The 12,321-nt window shown below is 36.3% G+C and overlaps 1 protein-coding gene across 3 annotated transcripts in view; it reads left to right on the forward strand.

Moving 5' to 3' along the window:
* The first annotated feature begins 5,802 nt into the window (after positions 1 to 5,802).
* The window catches only part of LOC127632779 (coiled-coil domain-containing protein 120-like), a 40,450-nt gene continuing 33,931 nt past the window's right edge, over positions 5,803 to 12,321 (forward strand). For all 3 annotated transcript variants that reach the window (XM_052111540.1, XM_052111541.1, XM_052111542.1), the window contains exon 1: positions 5,803 to 5,955. The gene's annotated coding sequence lies outside the window, so the exon portion shown is untranslated. The remainder of the gene's footprint in view (positions 5,956 to 12,321) is intronic.

Genomic DNA, 12,321 nt, shown 5'->3' on the forward strand with positions numbered 1-12,321 from the left:
TCCCATATGAGTCAGCATAACGCAATGTTGAGTGAACTGAATCGTAAGGGAACCATGGTTTTTGCCAAAACCTTTAATAAAATGGTTAGCCAACTACAGTCATGATTACTACATTATTTCTATAGTAAAACCATAATTTTCACCTTAAACTATTGGTTACTACAGTCTACAATATTACTAAAGTAAAACAATTGTTAAAATAAATAAAACTGTGGCTAATAGTAGAGGTAGATCAATATATCAGTTTTAGTCATTGCTAATGGTATTTTGGACCTATAGGTAAACTGCAAAAATCTATGCCAATAGTTGCCAATAGATTAATCTGGTGAATATATTAGGCATAAAAAGACTAATTTGGTAAATGGCTAAATATAAAGCATTGTAACTGAGCAAAGTCTCTGTCATTTTACAGTAAGTGTCTCGAAATAAGTATGTGTATTTCAAGCATGTTCATAGTCCTGCATTATGCTTCATATCTTTTTTTTTTTCTGGTTATTATTGGGATTTTAGTTGCACAATTCACTGCAACTTGGATTTTGGACTCTTTATGTCTGTGCCGTCATAGTAAAGAAAGACTATGATTTGTTTTTAATATTATATAAATCGATTAAAAAACTATCGGCAGATTAATCGGTTATCTGCATTTTCCACCATCGGTTGGGTAATATATCCTACTATATTATGATGATAAAACCATGTTTCTGCAAAAACAAAAAAACATGGAACTGTCATGGGTACTACTGATTTTACTACTGCTAAACCATGGTTTTACTACAGTATAGTTAAACTATGATATTTATCGCAAAAACAATAATAACCACGAAATTCTGTTTTCATTTTCTAGTATTATTACTAGGGTTTCACTACTAATAACATGGTTAAAATATGGTTACTGTTGTAAAACCATGGTCAATTTATTGCGAGGGAATGCAAACTATAACAGAAAACAATTCCCGCCCTTTCCTATAGGTGTATGGAGGACAAAACATGGAAAAATAATAAATAAATAAATGTAATAAGAAAATAAATAAAGGAATAAATGTCTTGATAAAACAAATATAATTAGTTTTTAATGAAAGTTATTCCTGAATTTATTTTTGTATGACTTTTTTTCCTTTATTTATTATTCTCTCTTTTTATTTATTATTTTCTCTTTTTATTTTTATTCTTTAATACTTTTTTATTCTTTCATTTGTTTTGTTTTTTATTATTATTTATTTATGCATTCATTTATTTTTATATGTATTTATTCCCACATGTATTTATTTCTATATTTAAATATTCCCACATTTATTTATTTTTGTATTTATTATTACATTTCTGTCTCTTGTATGATAATGATGTGGGCGGGTCCTGCTTACCATTGGTTTATTGATTGAAGCGTGTGCTCGATTACTCTTGACTTGTTTTGATGTGACGTTAGGTCAGCCGTATCGTGTAAACTATAGCTATTTGTGGGGCTAAAAACACAAGAGTTTAAGTCAATCCAAGATGTATTGGTTATACTAAAATCACAAAATAAATGGGGAGCTGTTTCTTCAACAAATCCACAAAATGAGCAAGTTTCATAAATTATATGATTTAACCTTGTCCTTTTCTTTTCTGCGTAGGCATATATAACTTCATATTTTGATGTCCGCAAATCCATAATATTGTTTTCTGTTGTTATGATTGTTCATTATTAAAGATACAACCATGCTTCATTTCCCTGATCGTTTATGTATGTATGTATATATAAGTTCTGCAATTAAAAAAATTAAAAAACTATAGCTGACGCTTCACATATAGCCTATCTATAGATTCGCGCAACTTGCAAATGAAGTCGATAACCACGCATCAAATAACTATGTTTAATTTAGAGTAGAGGTGCTTATTGATGTTTTAGGAGAGCTGTATGCTGGTATGAATGTCGAAGCACATCCTGGATTGTTAAACTCTCTGCTAAATGTTTCCCTGCATATTCAAAATCTGTGCGAGTCAGAGGGTGCTAAGGTGGGACGTCCATCTGCTTCCGATAAGTACTATTGAGCTCTCAATCAATGATGCACTGGAGCTACGCAAGGACCGCCTCCCTCATTTCCATGTTGCACACAGAAAAGAAAAAATAAATACATGTATAAATAAATAAATATGTATGGGAATATATAAATATAAAAAATAAATTAACACATAAATACAAAAAAATATGCAAAATAAATGAATAAATAATTAAAAGTTAAAAAGAATACAAATAAAGTTAAACAAATAAATATAGAAAATAACAAAGGATAAAGTCATACAATAATAAATTCAGGAATACATTTAATTAAAAACTAATTATATTTGTTTTATCAAGACATTTATTCCTTTATTTATTTTTTTATTATTACATTTATTTATTTATTATTTATGCAGGTTTGGGCCTCCATATAGGTGCTCCGTAATGCAGCGACCACTTGTACATTTTTCAAATAATATTCAATACACACTTGCACCACTGGGTGCGCCATAACCCAGTAAACAGGACAGGTGTCGTGCCAAGGTACTTACCCCTGAAATTAAGTGTATCCCCGGTCGCAGGAGCGCGCTCGCGTTCAGCAGAAGGTGGGTCATTGGTTTGACCAAGGTAAATGAAACTATAACACATGAATTGTTGAAGTTATAGTTTTACTATTGTTGTTTTATCAACGAGGTTTAGCATAGACCGCTATCACGTGGCCCATCTATCAAAATTAATTATTATCTGTAGTCTAACGATCGAACTTCATTGAACTGAATTGATCGATTCTCACGAGAATGTCTAAAGTTACTGAAAAACCAAGACGAATTTCACTCATAAAGCAAACAGCCTGTGGATATTAAATTGTTCTGAATCCCCACTCCTCCTTCCATGGTGAATTATTATCAAAATTATTTAATAATGCATTGCACTTAAATAGTAGGCTGGTCAATGTCATACACAAAAATCGATTGTACAGATGATGGCCTATCATCAAGTGTTTTATTTTGTGAATACTTTACATTATGTCTAATAACATTATGTCTAATAACAGCAGTGAATATGGACACATTTCTTGTTTCCTGACAAAAGTTATAGTGGGATACAGATTTTTTCAGACCGTATTTTCGACCTGCCAAAATATGTATCCCCCCCCTCCAAAATCTTCAGATGATGGCCTATCATCAAGTGTTTTATTTTGTGAATACTTTACATCATGTCTAATAACAGCAGTGAATATGGACACATTTCTTGTTTCCTGACAAAAGTTATAGTGGGATACAGATTTTTTCAGACCGTATTTAAACCTGCTATAAAAAGTACCCCCTCTCCATATTGCACAGATGATGGCCTATCAACGTCTCCAATTCCTGTGGCGCCAAGAAAGCAAGGAAAGCCCCCCACCACCCATCCTCACCACATTCTACAGAGATACTATAGAGAGTGTTTCAGTCAGTTGCATCACTTTCTGGCATGGGAATTGTAGGGCCTCCGACCGCAGCCAATAGTGAAGACAGCTAGTAAGATCATAGCAACTGCACTCCCACCAATCTATGACATCTGCAATACTCAGTGTATTTGGAGGGCCGTCAGCATCATGAAGGACTCCACACACACACTTCACCATTCTACCCTCTGGCAGGAGGTACCAGAGCATCCGCGCTGCCACCACCAGACTATGAAACAGTTTCAGTTTCTCCTCAACAAACACCAAAGCTCCTGCATGATGAACATCGAACACTTCCACACACCAGAACACTTGTACTCCCCTTTTGCATCTAGGAATTCTTAAAGTTTAGGCCTGAACTTGAAGTGAGTCTCCAGTACACTTTCAGTTTTAATGTATAATAGGATACACACAGTAGATCCAGTGTCCACTTTCTTCATCACTTGAATGTACAAAATATACAGTAAGACAATAACTTTGGCGACTGTTTTTGACATGCTGTATACATACCAGGTATTAGTTTATTAATCAATCGAAAGAAAGTTAATCTGCAAATATTTTATTAATTAATATATTGTAAGCCATTTTTCAAGCAAAAAATAATAATTTTAAGATAAGAAGACACAAACTTGGACGGTGTAATGTAATACAACAAGATTTAATGCATAAATTCCTCCAGAACAATAATGTACACAAAACTAAGTAGTACAAGCAGTACACAGGAAGGCCTCCTCCGTTGGTGGGCCTTGAACGCACATATGGTGGAACCACCGCAAACAAATGTCACACTGAATCTGGAAAACAAATTATTTGGATTTTTGGGTCTTCAGTAAGAGGCAGCAAATTTTCATTCCTGTGTAACTGATGTTATATTTTTAATATACAGTAATTCATGTGGAGATAAAAGAGTAATGAAATGTTTGTTAGTCCTGGGTAAAACAGAATAGAAATATCCATAACAATAACAATACAAGAAAATAAAAGAAAATTCTTAACTTTTTAACAAAACATATTTTATTTCACATTTCTTAAGTTTGATTTACCCAACTCAAATCTGCCTCAGGCCCTTCTGATCCACAGAAGTGACATATGTCAGTCAGGTCATCTTAGAAACAAAACAAAAAACACAGAGCATGCATCTATAATTCTTCATTTTTCACACAACTACTTTTTAGGTAAGTATGGAATAATTCTGATAGCTGGATAAGATGTTTAACAGCAATTATAAGGACAATTATTTGGATTGCCAAAACATCCCCTGATAAAAATCTGAATCCCACTATAACTTTTGTCAGGAAACAAGAAAAGTGTCCATATTCACTGCTGTTATTAGACATGATGTAAAGTATTCACAAAATAAAACACTTGATGATAGGCCATCATCTGTAGATTTTGGAGGGGGGATACATATTTTGGCAGGTCGAAAATACGGTCTGAAAAAATCTGTATCCCACTATATCTTTTGTCAGGAAACGAGAAATGTGTCCATATTCACTGCTGTTATTAGACATAATGTTATTAGACATTAGTATTCAAAAAAATAAAACACTTGAAGATAGGCCATCATCTGTACAATCGATTTTTGTGTATGACATTGACCAGCCTACTATTTAAGTGCAATGCATTATTAAATAATTTTGATAATAATTCACCATGGAAGGAGGAGTGGGGATTCAGAACAATTTAATATCCACAGGCTGTTTGCTTTATGAGTGAAATTCGTCTTGGTTTTTCAGTAACTTTAGACATTCTCGTGAGAATCGATCAATTCAGTTCAATGAAGTTCGATCGTTAGACTACAGATAATAATTAATTTTGATAGATGGGCCACGTGATAGCGGTCTATGCTAAACCTCGTTGATAAAACAACAATAGTAAAACTATAACTTCAACAATTCATGTGTTATAGTTTCATTTACCTTGGTCAAACCAATGACCCACCTTCTGCTGAACGCGAGCGCGCTCCTGCGACCGGGGATACACTTAATTTCAGGGGTAAGTAGGCCTACCTTGGCACGACACCGGCACATACAGCTTATCCATTTAGGACTGTCGAAAGTTAAACTTTAAATGGAAATGCTACTTGTTTTTCATTTATATGTTTTTATTACAACTTTTATCAACCTGGTATTTCAATATTAATTATATGGCTCAACAAAGATTGTATTTATTGGAAGAAGGACTTTCAAACAGACTTGCAATGCACTATACCAAAAACAGCATTTAAAATAATACAAATCTGTGTGGTTCGAGTCAACCAAAATGATCCCATATGTAAGAACTGTCGTGTAATGAAAGAGTTAATCAGACAACTGGATGCGCGTAGCGCGTTGCTCTTCCCCCAGTTTGCCAGTCTTGGTTTAACAGCGCTTTAATGTGCGGATCTGGGATGAATTAATACAGAAATGTGAGCGAGGATGCTCAAATATTGCGATGCAGGGACCCTGTATGTGTTTCGCATGAAGGGAAGGATGACATCTGCAAGATGTGACTGAGGGGAACCGCAGATGAATTTTAATTGGCATCGCAGGTCCGTGTGCATTGGTTTTTCCTCACGATTTTTTATATATCACGCTTCTCAAACAAGCAACATTTTCATGCCAGTAATTAATACAAATGAAATATCACTTGATGTAAATGTGGTTGTTAGACGACAGGAAACCATGCAATGTAGAGATGCTCTCATGAAGACCAGATGTGCCTCATGTGCTGGGTTTGCGTTAAATTGTTCACTCAGTTCGTCCACCATGTAGTCATTTTATCACGCAATTTCACATGTTTTTATGCACGTCTCATTCATGCAGCATGCAGTTCGGCTGGTGAAAGCGTCGCACGCGCGTGCGTCTATCTACGTATCTTTTTTGTGGCATATGTTGCATTGCAACGGATCTTTCGCTTTAGATGTAATCTGGATTGATTAACAGTAAATGTGTCATTGTGCATTTATGTTTCTTCTTTTGGATAAGCCGTACCGATTTATAACCCTGTACCCTGCATCCACGTGAGGTTGTCAGTCTGGCTTAAGGATGCAGTTCGAAATGTGAATTCCAATAGGATATTTAGAGATGTTTTTGCTCTTAATTTCCCATATATGTCACTGTCATAAGGAAAACCCCTTAAGTGTGCCAAACCTGTGGTTTTACCTCTGTTTTTGTTTTATGTGTGTGTGTGCTCATCTCCTTAACCCACTAATTACTCTATTGATTGCCAACCTGTTATGAGGCATCGTCTGAGAAAACCGCGAAAACAAGCTAATGGAGTCGAGATGTTGATAGTCCACCTGTTTAAGCATTTCTTAAAGGTGCACTCAGTATTTTTTTCATCAGTAAAAAGTTTTACTCCTAAAGAAATACATTTTAATTTTGAAACATATGTATAAAATCTTGACCTCTCACATGAGATGAGGACCCTAGTTATATCAGAAACCTTATAAAAGCTGTTTTATTGTACAAGGAGAGGGTCCCCTAATGGGGGCTGCCATGTTAGTATCACATAACCAGCTGAATGCTTCATACTTAATCTCAGTAACCACTCATGGATTACATTAATCACAGCTGATTGTGAATAGTGAGTTTCTAAAATGACATCTGTAACAGAACAATAGTGCATTTGAATGATGCTGCATCCACGCCACTAGTGGTCAGTGTAAGTCCAAGATGACATACATAACAAATACAGAGTGCACCTTTAATTTAAAGGGTAACTAAACCCTAAACCAACTTTTTTTAGTTAATGATCTGTAAGAATGGGGCTTTATTAGTACTGGTCATTGATTCAAGTAATTTTTTTGACATTTGTGTATAAAGTGTTTTAATTCTACAATATATGGTGTAAAAACGTCTGAGTGCTGCCCTCTTCAGGTTGAACGGTGGCTACTGCAGTTGAATTTTCCTATTGGCTGTTTGCGGTACTTCGTGACGTAAGCGGTGACAGCTGACGTAAGCAGGTTCCAGCTCACCACGCCCTTGGTACAAGTTACCACGCCCATGGCAGTATAAAAACCATCTCGTTTCGTCAAAACCACTGTAGCGAGTCAGGAGTTGGAATTGCGAGTATTTTAGCATCTATTTAGCATAGCATTTATATAGTTATTTAGATTATTTCGTGTAGCCTAGGTAGTTAATTAGCATATTTGTTAGTCAAGTCAAGTCAAGTCAAGTGGTTTTTATTGTCGTTTCAACCATATACAGTTAGTACAGTACACAGCAAAATGAGACAACGTTCCTCCAGGACCATGGTGCTACATAAAAACAACAAAGGACCAACATAGGACCACATGAGACTACACAACGAAATAAAATACCTATATAAACTACCTATATAAAGTGCACGTGCAAACATGTGCAAAAAGTACGGGACAGTACAACAAATTACTGACAATGAACAGGACAATAGACAGTGCAGCGCCGACCAGTACTCAGTAGTGCAAAAAGATGACAGTTTCTAAAAATGTAAACATAACATACTATGAGATAATGTTCTATGCACATAGCAGTTATTGAGGTAGCAGACAGTTATAAAGTGACAGTTATTAAAGTGCAACTCAGGACACATGTGTGTCAAACCAGTCTCTGAGTATTGAGAAGTCTGATGGCTTGGGGAAGAAGCTGTTACACAGTCTGGCCGTGAGGGCCCGAATGCTTCGGTACCTCTTGCCAGACGGGAGGAGGGTAAAGAGTTTGTGTGAGGGGTGTGTGGGGTCGTCCACAATGCTGGTTGCTTTGCGGATACAGTGTTTTTTGTAAATTTCTTTGATGGAGGGAAGAGAGACCCCAATGATCTTCTCAGCTGTCCTCACTATCCTCTGCAGGGCTTTGCGGTCCGAAACGGTGCAAGTCCCAAACCAGGCAGTGATGCAGCTGCTCAGGATGCTCTCAATAGTCCCTCTATAGAATGTAGTGAGGATGGGGGTTGGGAGATGTGCTTTCCTCAGCCTTCGAAGAAAGTAGAGACGCTGCTGGGCTTTCTTGGTGATAGAGCTGGTGTTGAGGGACCAGGTGAGGTTCTCCGCCAGGTGAACACCAAGAAATTTGGTGCTCTTGACGATCTCCACAGAGGAGCCGTCGATGTTCAGCGGAGTGTGTTCACCTTGTGCTCTCCTAAAGTCAACAACCATTGTAGTATTGTATTGTGTAGTGTAGTATTGTTAGAAGCATAGTTAGTTAGTAGCATAGTATTGCGTCAGTTAGGATAGCTTCAAGTTAGCGTAGATTATCTGTATTTAGTACAGTGGTCAGGATGGTACATAGGTGTAGTGTTTCTGGTTGCAACAGCACTGCTGGACTGTATAGCTTTCCAGCAGACTTGGAAATTAGGCGCCAGGGGTTGCACGTCCTTATTCTGGAAGACCGCGAGTTCCCGCCTAGAGCTGGAGGAGTGTGCAAACTGCATTTTATGCGGGATTGCTTCTCCAACGCAATGGAGGTGGAAATGGGCTTCTCCAAACAGCTCGCGCTGAAAAGCGACGCAGTGCCAAACGCTGCTCCTCCTGCGTGGACTCCACCACCTCAGCGGCGTCTTGATGTGAGTGATCATATATATTTGAATCACAATTTATGGTTAGGCTAAAGTTAATCCTCTGGGGTCGACAAATGCGCGTTCGCGATGCGGGAGTGTTAAACGTATTGCACCCTTATACATTGTATTACGGTATTGACTACCTGTATATTTTTATTTGGAGGTATATGGTTTTGTACATGATGACGTTACGCTTTTCGTCACATTCTTCTAAGTTGAGAGAACAGCTAACTGATGTTATGTTCAAGTGAAGCTTGCTAAATAAAAATCCTGCTAAAAGGATAAACATCACTGAACAGCGTTTCGTTTGTTTTTCCTGCACGCAAGTGAAGGTGAATGCGCACTCGGATGCTCAACAGGGAGTTAAAACCGCAGTTTGAGCCAGCGGCTCGAATTGATATGGCTCCGGCCCTGTGTCCACAGACAATTCACCCTCCTCCACTTCAGGTGAAGGTGGGGGAGAAAGGTCCTCGACTTCAAAAGACCGCTCCGTGGCAAAGCTACTTGCGTCACTCCAGTCACTCTCCATTTTAGAGTCTGACAGCAGCTGTCAATTAATCCGTCACTACGGGTCTCAGGTGCACGCCCCCCCCCCCCCCGCTCAGCCCGCCCTCGGTCCGTCCCTCTATCCCCGCTGGGGTCTGCCCACTTTTCGAGCATTTTTCAAATATTGCTAGTGGGTGGAGTCAGACTCTGAGCAGGGGTTTAGTTACCCTTTAAGGATACGCTGTGCAAGCAATGCGTAACATCTGAGGAAATTCTCAGCAGGCCTTGGTGTAATGGTATCATAAATAAGGAATCATGTGACAGCATTCTAATAGTTTTCACTTATTACTTCACTAATAATTGTAAATATATGATCAGATTTATCAGTATTTCATGTGCTTGTTAATCCAGTTTTATGTAGGCTTTTATTGACAATTTGGAGCTAGAATGACTAAAGTATATATGAATCTGAATTTGGTAAATTTCTAGTTAATGTGACAATTGAAAAAATACATTTATTGTGGCATATTTGATAGATGTGGATTATAATCAGCTAATTTTTAGAGTTGGAATTAGCTGTATGTATTCAGATTTAAAATTACATGTTGAAATGTTCAGATTAAGAAGAAATTCAGATCGGAAACAAACTGGGCCAAAGGTAAAATTGACGTATTCCACAGAAATTATCAGAATAGTCAAACGTAGCATTTTGTCCGATCTCAGAGCTACCAAGTTCTCTGGTGCGGTCCGATATAGGAATGTATAGATTTAACTGGTCATTGTTATTTCATAATGCATTAACTAATGTTACAACTTTTAATGTTAAAATGTGTAAGTACAGTATAAGAAATTAACATTAGCAAAGATTAATAAATGCTGTAAAAGTTTTGTTCATTGTGGTTCATATTAACTTCGTCTTGTTAGCCTAGTTTATGTTAGCTACATCGGTCCGTGCCACAGAATTCTGGTAGCTCTGTTATTGGACAAAAATGCTAAGTTTGACTATTCTGATATGAATTTGAGATCTAAATTTGGGAGAGTTTGGAGTTCCAAATTTCTTCTTAATCTGATCATTTGAACCTGTAATATTGTTTATTTAATTTATGAATATTATAAATATAATTTTTCGGATTATTTTGACCTGCTCCATAATTTTGAGTCGCATTGACCCAGAATCACATTTTGATAGTATAAAGGTCTTGGTTTTCTTGATATGATTTTTTTAGGTTTATCCCAAACCGTTGCCGAGATGTAATCATAAGGATGGCTGTAATAAAACCATGTTTTTATGAAAATGGCCTTCAACTATTCCAAATAATTATCCAAAATTATTTTACAGAATTGGAGTGTTAAGCATACATTAAATTAAGACATTAAAATGGCAAGTGAAAACATAAGAGGGACACTTCTCTTGCATGTGCATATTAAAATAACATTTCCTTATAACATCAGTGCAGGCTCCAAAAGCATATAAATTTATTTACAAAAAAAAACATTTTGACCAAATTTCACTTTTTTCCCCCAAAAATGGTCCATTGCGACATGAAAAACAATCTGCTGTTTAAAAATACAAATTCATATAATATGCCACAAAAATAAATGTAGTTAATTGTCACATGTCTAGAAGTCATTCAAATAGTAGATTCAATACTTTTAATATTATTTTAGCTCTAAATATGCTGACCATAAATTGCCTTGGTACTACCATTTTATGTATACAATATTGTGCAAAAGTTTTAGGCATACTGAGGATGTCTTCAAAAACAATAATATAAATAGTTTTCATTTATCACTTAATGCCATATTGTAATGATGCTTGAAACAGGCAGCCGAAGAGACGATGGTGAAGTGATGAACCCAAGTGCAGTTTATTTCCAAATGTGATATCCATAAACCCTGACTACAAACGTAAACAAAACATAAACGACTTGACTATAGACAACAAAGTTACATTCACAATCCCTGACAAAACACAATGGCAAACATGAGGGCTTAAATATAAGAACATGGCTAACAAGTAAACAAGAAAACCAATCACAAGACTACACTATAAACAAGACTAAATTAACTTAAACCAATGAAAAGACAAGACTCATAACAAAGTAATCAACCACTGAACCAATGAAAACAAGACACATGAACAGGGGAAACACATGACAAGATCACATGAGGGAAACAGGAATCACATGACATAAAACAGGAACTAGATTTAAAAAATAAAAGACATGTAAACAAGAACAAAACACATAAACATGACACATGTCCAGTAAACATAAAAAAGCTAAATCCATATTCGGTGTGAAACAGACACAGTTTGTGTCTTGGTTGTTGGTAGATAGGATGTTCCAAGCTTTTTAAGAATTCACCACAGTTCTTCTATTTAGGCTTTCTCAATTGCTTCTGTCTCTTTATGTAATCTCAGACTGACACAATGTTCAGTGGGGGGCTTTGTGGGGGACATGACATCTGTGGCAGGGCTCCCTGTTATTCTATTCTATTTGCAAAAGTAATGTTTGGGAGTCTAAAATGTATATTTCCTATTGACACACTAAAGCTGAAGATATTTATAACCATCTTAAGACAAAAGCTTTTGTGAAACACCTTATGTGTCTAAGACCTTTGCACAGTACAGTATATATATATATCCACTGCAAGTCCATATACAAGTCCACTGCAAAATGATCAGTTTCTCTGGATTTACTATTTATAGGTATGTGTTCGAGTAAAATGAATATTTTTGTTTTATTCTATAAAGTACTGACAATATTTCTCCCAAATTCCAAATAAAAACATTGTCATTTAGAGCATTTATTTGCAGAAAATGACATCTGGTCAAAATGACAACAAAGATGCAGTGTTTTCAGACCTCGAATAATGCAAAGAAATCAAGTTC

Source organism: Xyrauchen texanus, chromosome 39 (genome assembly GCF_025860055.1).
Source record: "Xyrauchen texanus isolate HMW12.3.18 chromosome 39, RBS_HiC_50CHRs, whole genome shotgun sequence".
Taxonomy (NCBI): domain Eukaryota; kingdom Metazoa; phylum Chordata; class Actinopteri; order Cypriniformes; family Catostomidae; genus Xyrauchen; species Xyrauchen texanus.